Below are 14,030 nucleotides of genomic sequence, written 5' to 3'. Positions count from 1 at the left end.
GAATATTTCAGAGTGCTGATATAGTGGGAGAAGTCTAGTGACTTCAGGGTTAATTTTGCTATTAGACGTGTTGGACATTATTTTGGTAGGGTTTTTGGCAGATTGCAGACAGTGGTTTTCCTTTCCTGTCCTTTCTAGTTAGTCAGGCCCCATTGTTTGCTCAGCCTATTTTCCTGCCTTTGTTTGTGTTTTCATCTTGCTTCACCGTCAATACATGTGGGGGGCTGTCTTTCCTTTGGGGTCTGCTCTGGGGCAGTTAGTTTTCCTCTTTTCCTGCTTTAGGCTTTTGTAGCTCTCCGGTTGTGACGAGGGGTCTAGGACCATCGTAGGAACGCTCCACGACTGCTGCTAGTTGTGTGGTTAAGATCAGAGATCTGCAATCTGCACAGTTACCAACCTCTCTAGTTTTCTGAGACTTAGCTTGTTGTTTTTTTTTTCCTCCTCGGTGACCCGTTCATAACAGAATCACCAGCCATACCGCAGATTCTAGGGTACTCAAAAGCAGGAAGAAATTGTAGAGGGAAGAAAAAAAAAAGGGAAGAAAGTGTCAGAATTTTTTTTTATGTATATTTTTTCCTCTTTTTCTCTGAGGCCGTAGGAGGATTTTTTTTTTTTTCCTAATGGAGATTAGGCAACTGTCTGATCGTGTGGAGCAACTTGCTGCTGAAGTACAGGGAGTATCCCCCTACCTTATTCAGTCACATGCTGCTGAACCCAAGATTCCTACTCCTGATGTGTTTTCTGGGGATCGGTCTAAATTTCTGAATTTTAAGAATAAATGTAAATTATTTCTTGCTTTGAAGCCTAACTCATCAGGGAGCTCTGTGCAGCAGGTTAAAATTGTCATCTCCTTGCTGCGCGGCGATCCCCAGGATTGGGCTTTTTCTCTGACACCTGAAAATCCTATTCTGACAAACGTGGATGCATTTTTTCAGGCCTTGGGGTTGTTGTATGATGAACCTAATGCCGTTGATCAAGCTGAGAGAACCCTGTTGGCTTTAGACCAGGGTCAGGATCCTGCAGAGTTGTACTGTCAAAAATTCCAAAAGTGGGCGGTCCTTACTACATGGAATGATAGTGCGTTGGCAGCTCTCTTTCGGAAAGGTTTGTCAGAGACCGTAAAAGATGTTATGGTGGGATTTCCTGTTCCTTCTGGTCTGGATGTCATTAGCCATTGAAGTTGATAGGCGTTTACGTGAACGTAAAACTACACGGGAGGCGCTGCCACCTTTTGAACAAATGTCTGAACCTATGCAATGTGATGGGGTTTTGTCTAGGGCGCAACGTCGGGAGATTAGAAGGCTTATTACATAAGCTGTGTTTTTTCTGTGGAGACGCCTCTCATACTATTTCTGTCTGCCCTAAAAGAGAGAAACGTTTTGCACAAACATTTGCTGTGGGCAGTATACAACCTAAGTTCCTTTTGGCAATTACTCTGATCTGCTCCTTGTCCACATTTTCCACTAAGGCTTTTGTGGATTCAGGAGCAGCTCTGAATTTGATGGATTTGGGCTTTGCTAAACGCTGTGTTTTTTCCATGACGCCTCTGCAGATGCCTATTCCTTTGAGGGGTATTGATGCCACTCCTTTGGCGGAGAATAAGCCTCAGTTTTGGACCCAGGTGACAAAGCGAGTTGCTCCAGACCACCAAGAAAATTGTAAATTTTTGGTGCTGCATAATTTGCACGATACTATTGTTCTGGGGTTCCCCTGGTTGCAAACTCATAACCCAGTTTTGGATTGGAAATCTGTGTCTGTGGTGAGTTGCGGTTGTCACTGTGTTCTTAGGGACGCTCCTGTTTTCTCCACCTCTCCTCAGTCTCATGATATTCCTGATTATCTGGCTGATTTCTCTGATGTATTTAGTGAGAGTAAGTCTGCGTCTTTGCCTCCTCATAGGAGTTATGACTGTGCAATTGACTTGATGCATGGGTGTAAATTTCCCAAGGGTCGGCTTTTCAACTTATTTGTATCCGAACATAATGCTATGCGATCCTATATTAAGGAGTCATTGGAGAAGGGTCATATTAGACCATCCTCGTCACCTTTAGGTGCTGGGTTTTTTTTGTGGCCAAGAAAGATGGTTCATTAAGACCGTGTATTGATTTTCGTTCCCTTAACAAGATGACGGTTAAATATCGGTACCGATTACCTCTGATGTCTGATTTATTCTCCAGAGTTAAGAGTGCCTGCTGGTTTACTAAGCTTGACCTCAGGGGGGCGTATAATCTTATTCGCATCAAGCACGGGGATGAATGGAAGACGGCGTTTAATACTCCGGAAGGACATTTTGAGTACCTGGTGATGCCTTTTGGGCTCTCTAATGCCCCTTCTGTCTTCCAGTCCTTTATGAATGATATTTTCCGAGACTTTGTGGATAAGTTTTTGATCATCTATCTGGATGATATTTTGATATTTTCAAGTGATTGGGATTCCCATGTGGAACATGTCCTGACTGTGTACCGGATTTTGAGGGAGAATTCCCTGTTTGTTAAGGGATCGAAGTGCCTCTTTGGTGGACAGAGGATTTCATTTTTGGCATTTATCTTGTCTCCATCGACTATTGAAATGGACCCGGCCAAGGTACAGGCCATTTATGATTGGGTTCAGCCTACTTCTTTGAAGGCTCTCCAGAAGTTTTTGAGTTTTTCTAATTTCTATCGTAAATTTACAGGTAATTTTTCTAGTATTGTCAAACCACTGACTGATCTGACCAAGAAGGGAGCTGATGTGCTGAATTGGTCTCCTGAGGCTGTCTCAGCATTTCAGGAGCTTAAGCGGAGATTTACTTCAGCTCCAGTTTTACAGCAACCTGATGTCTCACTTCCATTTCAAGTGGAGGTAGACGCTTCTGAGATTGGTGCAGGAGCTGTTTTGTCCCAAAAAGACCCTGTGAATTCTAAGATGAATCCCTGTGCCTTCTTTTCTCGAAAGTTTTCCCCATCTGAACGCAACTATGACGTGGGGAATCGGGAATTGTTGGCCATGAAATGGGCATTTGAGGAGTGGAGACATTGGTTGTAGGGAGCTAGACATCAATTTGTGGTCCTCACCGATCACAAGAATCTGATTTATCTGGAGTCGGCCAAACGCTTGAATCCTAGACAGGCTAGATGGGCCTTGTTTTTCACGCGTTTTAATTTTGTGGTCTCTTTTCTTCTGGGCACTAAGAATGTTAAGGCAGACGCCCTTTCTAGGAGTTTCTTTGCTGATTCTCTTAATGTGACCGAGCCTACTACTATCCTAGGTGAGGGGGTAGTTCTTTCTGCCATTTTGCCCGATTTGAGACGCGCCCTGGAGGAATTTCAGGAGGATAAACCTGAGCGTTGCCCTATGGGAAGATTGTATGTTCCTGACCAGTGGAGGAAGAGAGTGATGTCTGAAGTCCATTGCTCCGCATTGGCTCGTCATCCGGGTATTTTTGGTACCGGAGATTTGTTGAGTTGGTCGTTTTGGTGGCCTGCCTTATCTTGTGATGTCAGGAATTTTGTACAGTCCTGTGGGACTTGTTCTCGGTCTAAACCCTGTTCTCGTTCTAGTGGGTTGCTGATGCCCCTCCCGGTGCCCAAGAGGCCATGGACCCATATCTCAATGGATTTTATTTCTGATCTTCCTGTCTCTCAGAGAATGACTGTTATCTGGGTGATTTGTGATAGATTTTCGAAGATGGTCCATCTTGTACCACTCCCAAAGTTGCCATCTTCCGCTGAGTTGGTACCCTTGTTTTTACAACAGGTGGTTCGGTTACACGGGATTCTGGAAAGCCTTTTGTTCCAATCTGGGAATTCAGTTATCCTTCTCCTCCGCGTTTCATCCCCAGACCAATGGGCAGACTGAAAGAATAAACCAGACCCTGGAGTCTTATTTAAGATGTTTTATATCTGCTGATCAAGATGATTAGGTCTCATTTTTGCCCTTGGCCGAATTTGCGCTAAACAATAGAGCTAGTTCTGCCACTTTGATGTCACCCTTTTTCTGTAATTTTGGGTTTCATCCTCGATTCTCTTCAGGACAAGTGGAATCTTCGTCCTGCCCAGGTGTGGACACTGTGGTTGTGAGAATGCAGCAGATATGGGATCAAGTGGTGGATAAGTTGTCACTCTCTCAGGAAAAGACCCAGCGTTTTTCCAACTGGCATAGGACCATTGGTCACCGGCTTAAAGTGGGTGATATGGTTTGGCTGTCATCTAAGAATATTCCTATGAAGGTTGCATCTCCAAAATTTAAGCCCAGATTTATTGGACCTTATAAGATTTTGGAAATTCTTAATCCTGTTTCTTTTCGATTGGCTCTTCCAGTTACGTTCAAAATCCATAACGTATTTCACAAGTCACTGTTGAAGAGGTTTATTGAGCCAGTAGTTCCTGTGGCGGCACCTCCTGACCCTGTGTTGGTTAAAGGCAATGTGGAATATGAGGTAGAGAAAATATTGGATTCTCATTTGGTTAGACGGAGACTCCAGTATTGGGTCAAATGGAAGGGTTATGGCCAGGAGGATAATACTTGGGTCTCTGTCTCTGATATTCATGCCAATAAATTGGTTCGTGCTTTTCACCGGGCCCATCCTGATCGGCCTGGTGGCATGGATGAGGGTTCGGTGACCCCTCCTGTCATTTTCTGCTCCACCAATTGAGAGTTCTCCTTCCGTTCTCCCTCTGGTGGTCACAGGAGGTAAAGAGGTTGGTTTAAGTGGTAGTGATCTGCCACCTGATGAGGAGAACAATTGGATCTCTGGAGTATCAGACTGGATATAAGACAGCCAATGCCCTATCCTGGTGCTGGTAATTCAGTCTGCTTCTCAGGTCTTGGACTTCACCTCTCTTCCAGTCTTCTCAAGTTAAGTCTGTTTTTTGCTAATGTTCACACTTGCGCTTGTTGGTCAATTCAGTTTCTTGTGTGATCAGCTTTCCCCTGCTGGGGCTATGCTGAACTTCCACTCCTATTTATATGTATTTGCCAATTTGCCTTTTTGTCCCTTATTAGATTGGCCTCTTTTTGCTCTGTTTCAGAATATTTCAGAGTGCTGATATAATGGGAGAAGTCTAGTGACTTCAGGGTTAATTTTGCTATCAGACCTGTTGGACATTATTTTGGTAGGGTTTTTTGGCAGATTGCAGACAGTGGCTTTCCTTTCCTGTCCATTCTAGTTAGTCGGGCATCATTGTTTGCTCAGCCTATTTTCCTGCCTTTGTTTGTGTTTTCATCGTGCTTCACCGTCAATACATGTGGGGGGCTGTCTTTCCTTTGGGATCTGCACTGGGGCAGTTAGTTTTGCTCTTTTCCTGCTTTATGCTTATGTAGCTGTCCGGTTGTGATGAGGCATGTAGGACCATCGTAGGAATGCGCCACGACTGCTGCTAGTTGTGTGATTAAGATCAGGGATCTGCAATCTGCATAGTTACCAACCTCTCTAGTTTTCTAAAACTTAGCTTGTTGTTTTTTTTTTCCTCCTCGGTGACCCGTTCATAACAGCTCACTTGCTATGAGCGCCACAGTGCCCCGCTCATAGCAATCCAGCAATGACAATCATAGAGGTCTGCAGGAGACCTCTGGTTGTCATGACAACCCATTGGTGACCCGCAATCGTGTGACGGGATCACTGACCGGTGGGATTTATGACGCACTTCCAGTTAAATGATGCTGTCTGAAATTGACAGTGCCATTTAACTAGTTAACAGCCACGGGTGGATCACGATTCCACCCGAGGCTGTTGCGGGCACATGTCAGCTGTATATATCAGCTGACATATGCCCGGAAAGGTGCGGACTCAGCACCGGAGCACGCACCAAACAGGGGGAGTCTGACATTGTTTTACTATTACATCCAATATCGGAGAGGGGTCAATAAAATTTAGGGGAATCCCACAGGATTTATTTCAGAAATGTATTTATCTATTGCTAAAGTGTAAAATAAGCTATTCACTAGAAGCCACTGATTATTTATATATCACGCTCACATATTTCCATCTATCTATCTAGAAAAATCAAAAAGGTTAAAGCAGCACAAAAAAATAGCAAGTAGGGTGCAAGGTAAGCACCAAACTTTATGTAGAGATTAAAAAAATGGAGGCAGCATACCATTGAGAATGAAAAATAGAGGCGCTTCTGTTTAATAGCCTATCATGACGACGTTTCAGTTCATTAATGAGAACCTTTTTCAAGCCTTGAAAAAGGTTCTCATTAATGAATCGAAACATCACCATGATAGGCTATTAAACAGAAGCTCCTCTATTTTTCACTCTCAATGGTATGCTGCCTCCATTTTTTTAATCTCTATTATCTATCTACTGTATTATAAATCTATCTATCTAGCTATCATCTATCTATTAATCTATTATCTATCTATCCATCTATTATCTATCTATCTATCTATATATCTATCTATCAATCATCTATCTATTAATCTATGATCTATTTATTACCTATGTCTCCATCATCTAAGGTATCTATCTATCTATCTATCTATCTATCTATCTATCTATTATCTATCTTAATCTATCTATTATCTATCTATCTATCGATCCATTATCTATCTTATTCTATCTATTATCTATCTATTATCTATTACCTATCTATCTATTATCTACTCTATCTATCTATCTATCTATCTATTATCTACTGTATATATCTATCTATCTATTTTAATATATCTATTATCTATCTATTATCTATTACCTATCTATCTGTCTATCTATTTATCTATTATCTGCTCTATCTATATATCTATCTACTGTATCTATCTATTATCTGTCTATGTATTGAAGAATACCGTATTTAATTTCATTTGAAAAGCATCTTTAGGGTAAGTTCATATTGGGCATTTTTGCAGCTTTTTTTTCTGCAGCAACACCTGATTTCTTGGCAGGAAAGAAGCTGCAGCAAAAACGCAGGTTTAGGTGCATTTTTGGTGCGTTTTTTGTGTCTCCTTGTCCATGCTAATGTCCATGACTTCTCTGCAGAAAAAAACACTGCAAATAATGATACCTTGTGTTTTTTGCTGCGTTTTTTCAACACCCATTCAAGCCAATGGGTGAAAAACGCTGCAAAAACGCTGAAAGAAGTAATAATAATAATAATAATAAATTTTATTTCTATAGCGCCGACATATTCCGCAGCACTTTACATTTCAGAGGGGATTTGTACAGACAATAGACATTACAGCATAACAATAATCACATACAGTAGATTATAACAAATAACAAGAGGAATGAGGGCCCTGCTCACAAGCTTACAATCTATGAGGAAAGAGGTAGACACGAAAGGTGGGTGGTAACAGTTGCCCTGATTGTATGGACCAGCCATAATGTTAAGTGTGTAACAGTACAGACACAGAGGGCTAATGGATGCATAAAGCATGTGGGAACATGATGCGGGAAATCTGGTTATGGTAAAACTTTTGGCTGTGCCACACAGGGATAGATTAGGTTAATGTGTTGAGGCGATAGGCCAGTCTGAATAAATGAGTTTTCAGGACACGCTTAAAATTGTGGGGATTGGGGACTAATCGTATTGACCTGGGAAGTGCATTCCAAAGAATTGGCGCGGCATGTGTAAAGTCTTGGAGACGGGAGTGGGAGGTTCTGACTATTGAGGATTCTAACCTCAGGTCATCAGCAGAACGGAGGGCGCGGGTAGGGTGGTATACTGAAACAAGGGAGGAGATGTAGGGTGGTGCTGAGCCATGGAGGGCTTTGTGGGTGAGAGTAATAAGTTTATACTGAATTCTGGAGTGGATGGGTAGCCAGTGTAATGACTGGCACAAGGTAGAGGCATCGGTGTAACGATTGGTGAGGAATATGATCCTGGCTGCAGCATTCAAGACAGATTGGAGGAGGGAGAGTTTGGTAAGAGGGAGACCGATTAGAAGAGAGTTACAATAGTCGAGACGAGAATGAATAAGAGAAACAGTAAGAGTTTTTGCAGAGTCAAAAGTAAGAAAAGGTCGAATTCTAGAAATGTTTTTGAGGTGCAGATGACAAGAGCGAGCCAGTGATCGAATGTGGGGGGCAAAGGAAAGCTCGGAATCAAGTATGACCCCAAGACAGCGGGCCTGTTGCTGGGGAGTAATAGTGGAGCCACCCACAGAAATTGCAATAGCAAGAAGTGACATGCTCTATGTCCAAAGAAAACCCAGCAAAGCACAAAATCCTGATGACACAAAAAACCAATGTGTGTGCATGAGATTTCTGGAATCTCATAGGCTTTGCTGGTAATGGAAAAAGTAGCTGAAAATTAGCATTAAAAAACGCAGCAAAAAAACGCACCAAAAACGCCCAGTGTGAACATACCCTTAAATGGCAGATAATTACTGTGATGTAAAAGCTAATGTTAATATCACATTGCTTATGGATTGCATTCACATGTCATTCGGATGCTAGCTGATAAAATTCGCATTGTACTCACGTGAAAAATCAATTCCAAGATGTTACTCAAGTCACCACCAGGGGGCAGTGTTGGCAATGCGATTTCTTATGCATTTCTGCGGTGACTTCCAGGGAGTTATCACAATTCTTGTCCTTAGATTAATTAAACTGAAGGTTGGCAGGGTTTATTTTTTCTAGTGAATGCTTCCTCATTGATTTGGCTAATAAATCTCTACCTGCGATCGAGCTTCCTGTAATCATCGTTATAGAAGGATGTTTAGATTTTAGGGAAAGTGCCTTGTGATATCAACTTAACTGGTGTTAACATATGGGGGATTAACAATGGTAATGCCTGTAATTTTGCTACTATAGCCAAATAAATTATTCTCAGATATAGGGTGTAAGGGTTGAAATAAAGTCTGTAATTTTTCTAGAAACAGCGCCACCAACAGGTTCATATACTAAAATGTGATCATTTTATATGTCATCATAGGGGCTGTAGTTCTTTCATATACAGAGCTCAGAAATGTATAAAAGCAAGAAAAATAAATACATTTAGGTCTCCAATGATCCTGTTATCTGTAAAATTCACCAGGGTCCAGAAAAAGGAATTCAGCAATTCATAAAATCACGAAGACACCCGATGCAAAGGAGCGAAACTCGACAACCAACAATACAAATCCAATGGGTTTTGTTGTGTTAAGTGTTAAAAGTTTACTTGCTGTGCCATGACATCTTTCTTGTGTGTTAGTTTAAAGGGATTGTATGGGCAAAATTATTGATAATGTATCCTTAAGATAGATAATCAATATGAGATGGAAGGGGTCCGACACCCCGCACCCCAACGGATCAGCTAAAACCAGCTCCAGCGTCCTCCAGACCTAAACATGTGGTAAGGAGCTGCTTAGGTGCCAACATGTGGACATCCAATTTCATCTGGTCCCATAATGAAACTGCTGTAAAAAATGGACATAATGCACATTGCACATGTTATGTCTTATGTCAATTCTACTAACAGCTTCAACATGGATAAACACTGGAGTGGTTAAAAGAAGTGGCATGCTCACTACCCGCTACCTACACTTAAACGGAACCTGTCAGCAGGATTGTGCTCAGTAACCTACAGACAGTGTCAGGTTGGCACCATTATTCTGATTAAATGATACCTTGGATGATGGAATCCGTCTTGTGGTTGTTGTTTAATCTTTATTTTCAGTTTTGAGTTAACGATATGCTCGTGCTCCAGGGCGGCCTGTGGGGGGTCTTCATGTGGTGCTCTGATTAGGTATTCATCTGTATGGCTTCTGACAGGTCACTGATCCCTCACTGATCAGCCCCCTAGTTTACATAATGAAAAGACTGCTCATACCTCAAGAAACACCCTTGCCCCTTTTCCCCAACGCAAAGAAAGAATCCAGTCATTAACGAAAACATATCTTTAATGGAGAGTAACACATTTACAATAACTCTCATCTTCTCAAAAACCCACTGTTGGACGGGTAAGGTCACAGCTCTGGATTAATTAAACACCGGAAGCTGTGGGTGATATGCCGCCGGACTCCCGGCACATGTTAACCCGACTTATTCTTCCGCCAAGGAGTAGCGAGACGCAGTAGAGCTACAACCCCCCCCACACACAGAACAAATAGCGCCTCCTCAATACCATCTTGTAAACCTGAAAGAAAGTCTGTCCAAGCCAAATATCCATTAAATATACCCCATCTCGATGCATCAGCCTGGCATTGTTACCTTCCAATTGCCTGTGCCGAACTATAACACCCCCCTTAAAATGAACAAAACGAGATATTCGGTGATTTACTGTATAGCTCACTGAGCACATTTGATGCCAGCCCACTCTCGAGCACCGCACCACACCACCCTGGGGATTATTCCTGACCAAGCTATGACGAGTTGGGAGAAAAACCCAGAACTTAATCAATATCCGCTCGCATTAGTGTGAGAAGCTCCGTCAATTGTATCGCACATAAATCGTTTTTGCCCCGCATGCAGCACCAAGATAACTGTAGAGGCCGTCAATCTAGAGATGTGAACCACTTCAATCAGCATTTGTGACCATGTTAGCCCTCGAATGCCTTTCTAATTCACATCGGCATTGAAGGAACCAAGCGATCTCTCGCCAGGACGCAACTTCACCCTCAGTTCGGCACACCAGACATAAGAATGACCCAAAATCCATACACTTGGTCTTGCACCACCTATAGTGAGAAAATTGAAATTCAGCTATACATTAATTATTATGGCATTAGTAACTCTGGCCTTATGTAATGAAAGAAAACAAGTGGAACGCCACTTGCGTATTTTCATGATTTCCTCAACCGTGAAAACCCACCCGAGCCGCTTCCGTCGCCGCACCAATTCTGAAAGAATGGGTACCAAATCCCCCGATGGAAGACCCAAAGCTATAAAATTTTAAACACATGACTGCCAAGAAATGAAATCTGATTTACGGGGACCCATCAGTCATGCGCAAAATGCTTGGCTCTCTGGTCTAATCGCCAAGTACTGAGTGATCAATTTAATAGGGCACACCGGGCCTGAATGAAAAATAAAGGAAACCATGCTCCCTTAACGGTGATTAGCTTTCCAACGCCGAATACGAACACGAATACCACCATTGCAAAACGATACATCTTTATGCTGCAATCCCCTTTGTATACGAACCAAAGGTGCAGCCAACTCACTAATAAGCAATGCCCCAAAAACTGCAATCCAGAATGCCGCAGAAAATAGAACAGATACACCCTGGGAGCTACAAATCATATTTGTGCTATTAATAATTCTGACCAACCTAGAAAAAGAGATTGGACGTCTAAGAAAATTAAAATTATTATTTTTTTTTTTTTTTGCGTTAGGGTGTGTGCACACACTGCGGATTCTGCTGCGGTTCCGCAGCAGATTTGGCCGCTGCGGGTCCGCAGCAGTTTTTGCTGCGGTGTACAGTACCATTATTCCCTATGGGAATGAAAAACTGCAGTGATGACGGTGCGGATTTTTCCCCGTGGTTTTCCTGCGGTTTTGAAACTGCAGAAAGAATTGACATGTCATTCTTTTCTGCGGATTCCGCTGCGGTTTCCTATGTCCACCATTGTGGAGATGGTGAAACCGCTGGGCCAAACCGCAGGATAATCCGCAGAGAAACCGCAGGTCTTTTGGCCTGCGGATTTACCTGCGGATTTTACAAAATCCGCGCGGCCAAATCCGCACCCCATTCCACAGCGTGTGCACATAGCCTAATTTTTCCAACCCTTAATAGCCTGATGTAAAATAAAAATTTTTAGTGACTTCTTCCCTCCCACGTATCTTGAACTGAAAAGACAACCCTGCTAAATTGTTTCTGGCAATCGCTGCTCTAAATAAACCTGTGGCGCCCCCAGGGGTATGGTCACCACACTGGCTTTGCCTTCCTCCAGGGGAGGGTAATGCCAGGCTTGGAAGCAGTGATGGGTCTCTCCAGCAGTTAACCTAATGCATGCAACACAGTTCCACTCTGGGCCACCAGGGGGAACTCTGAACCAGGATTCTGGAAAGGGGTGTCCTCTGAGGGCCAGGAGGAAAAGAGATCAGATAGTCTGCGGAGGGTGAAGTGTGCGGACGGGAGGTGCGAAGCTGAGAGGTTGAGCTGCAGAAGGCGAGCTCCCTCAGCTTGAGAGCGCACAGAACTGGAGCCTGGTCTCACGGTGGTACGATACTGACGGTCCTACCACAGATACCAGAGGAGTAGGAGGCTGTAAATACCCTGCTCCCCGCAAAGACTTGGGACACAACAGCAATTGACTAGTGAGCCAGGACTCAGGAGAGGAGTCCCCGAGAGAGGCTACAGCTGTCTGTCATACAAGTAAAGTTCTAGGAACATCTGAGGAGAGGCATTTCAGAGTAACTAAGTACTGGAGTTCTTCACACTACAAAGCGCTAGGAAGGAGACTGCACAGCCCATCTGCTGAGAGAGAATCCTGATCTGCTTCCAGGCTACCATCTGTAATCAGGACCCTGAACTGCATATACTCAGTAAAGGTACAGAAACTACAACCGCTGTGTCTTGTCTGTTCCCTACGCTTTCGGCACTGCTACATCCCCATGCCAGCTACATCTACACTGCCCTGGGACTACAGCTCCACCTGTGGGGAGCTTTACCATCTAAGCTGCACATACCATCAGTCCCAGCGGATCTGTATACAGCGTTGGCCTAACACCATATTTGCCAAACACCACAGGTGGCGTCACAAACTATTCTACCATTAACTACATCTCCCCATTGCTTGGGCGCCCAGGGCCATGGGCTGGGTCACCGCTGCTGTGACACATCCCCCTGACACCGGCCCGGTACCGAGTACCCCACAGCCCTGGGAGGGCGACCCAATTTGGCGTTACGAACAGGATTACGGAGCCCGGTATCCCCTGGTCCTGTGTGCCATAGACTGTGAACTGTGTGAATTTGGCGCCATTTGCCGCCATTGCCGAGCTGCTTGGCGCGCGCGGGAAGAAAGAGGGGTGGCCTTTTTGGGCGGAGCCTGCCGCAGAGCACGAAGAAGAGAAGTGCCGCGCGGGAAGAGAGGACTGCGCGCGAGAGGAGGAGGAGCTGAGGCCTACAGCCCGGAACGTCGGGCTCCCGCAACCCCTGGTTAACGTTAAGTGGGGGGGAGAGAATGTCTGCGCCATTGCAGCTGAAATCAAGATGAGGTTCTTTGGCTGTAAACAGAGGGCACAGGACAGTATCAGAGACTATGCTCTCAACCTGCAGGAGGCGCTGCGAGCAGTTAAACAAGTTGACCCTGACAGTGTAAAGGAAGAAGATCAACTGTTAAAGGAGCAGTTCATTAAAGGGCTCCTGTCCAGTACCCACAGAGGGCAGTTACGTATTTTAACCCTGCAAGACCCTGGATCTGGACTTTGCTAATTTCAAGGACAGGGCTATCCGGGTACAACAGGAATCCTCTGACAGCCGTCCAGCTCCCCCTAGGCGCCTAGCGATCACCTACCATCAGGAAGCTACATCTTTTCCTTCCATTCCTGTGGAGGCTGATGCCCAGACCCTGGATAAAGATCCAACTGAGGAGCTGCGTCTTCAAGTCCAGGAGCTGACCAAAGGGATGGCTGCACTCACCAGAACCATGCAGTCCCTGCAGGATTCCTCCAAAGAAAAGGTCCAGCTTGCTTCCAGTCCAGAGGATGTCCCGTGGCTCCGGAGGAGGAGAACCCCGCCACTTCGAGGAAGAAACAACGATCGCTACGACCAGAACGGACGTCCCATCTGTCGCTGCTGTTACAAGGCAGGTCATCTTGCAAGGTACTGTCCTTTAAACGAGCAACCCCTGGGGCAGAGGGCCAACCCCCAGGAGTAGGATCACCAGGCCCAAAGAACTGGAGAGCCAAGTATGTGGGAGGGAGACCGATCCTTCCTGTGGTGATTGACGGCATCCCCATGAACGCTTTGCTGGACACTGGCTCCCAGGTGACCACTATGCCGAATATTTTGTACAAGAGGTACTGGACTGATTCTGAACTCACCCGTGGCCCAACTGATGAACTAACAGTAGTTTCTAGTAATGGTCATACCTTGCCACAGATTGAATGCAAGGAAATTACTGTTAAAGTGGGCCAGGTGGAGCTAAAATCACAAGGTCTGATAATAGTTGATATTGATCGACGT

Source organism: Dendrobates tinctorius, unplaced genomic scaffold (genome assembly GCF_039654945.1).
Source record: "Dendrobates tinctorius isolate UK_male_01 unplaced genomic scaffold, ASM3965494v1 ptg000113l, whole genome shotgun sequence".
Classification (NCBI taxonomy): Eukaryota; Metazoa; Chordata; class Amphibia; order Anura; family Dendrobatidae; genus Dendrobates; species Dendrobates tinctorius.
Note: the sequence above shows the minus strand (reverse complement) of the source record.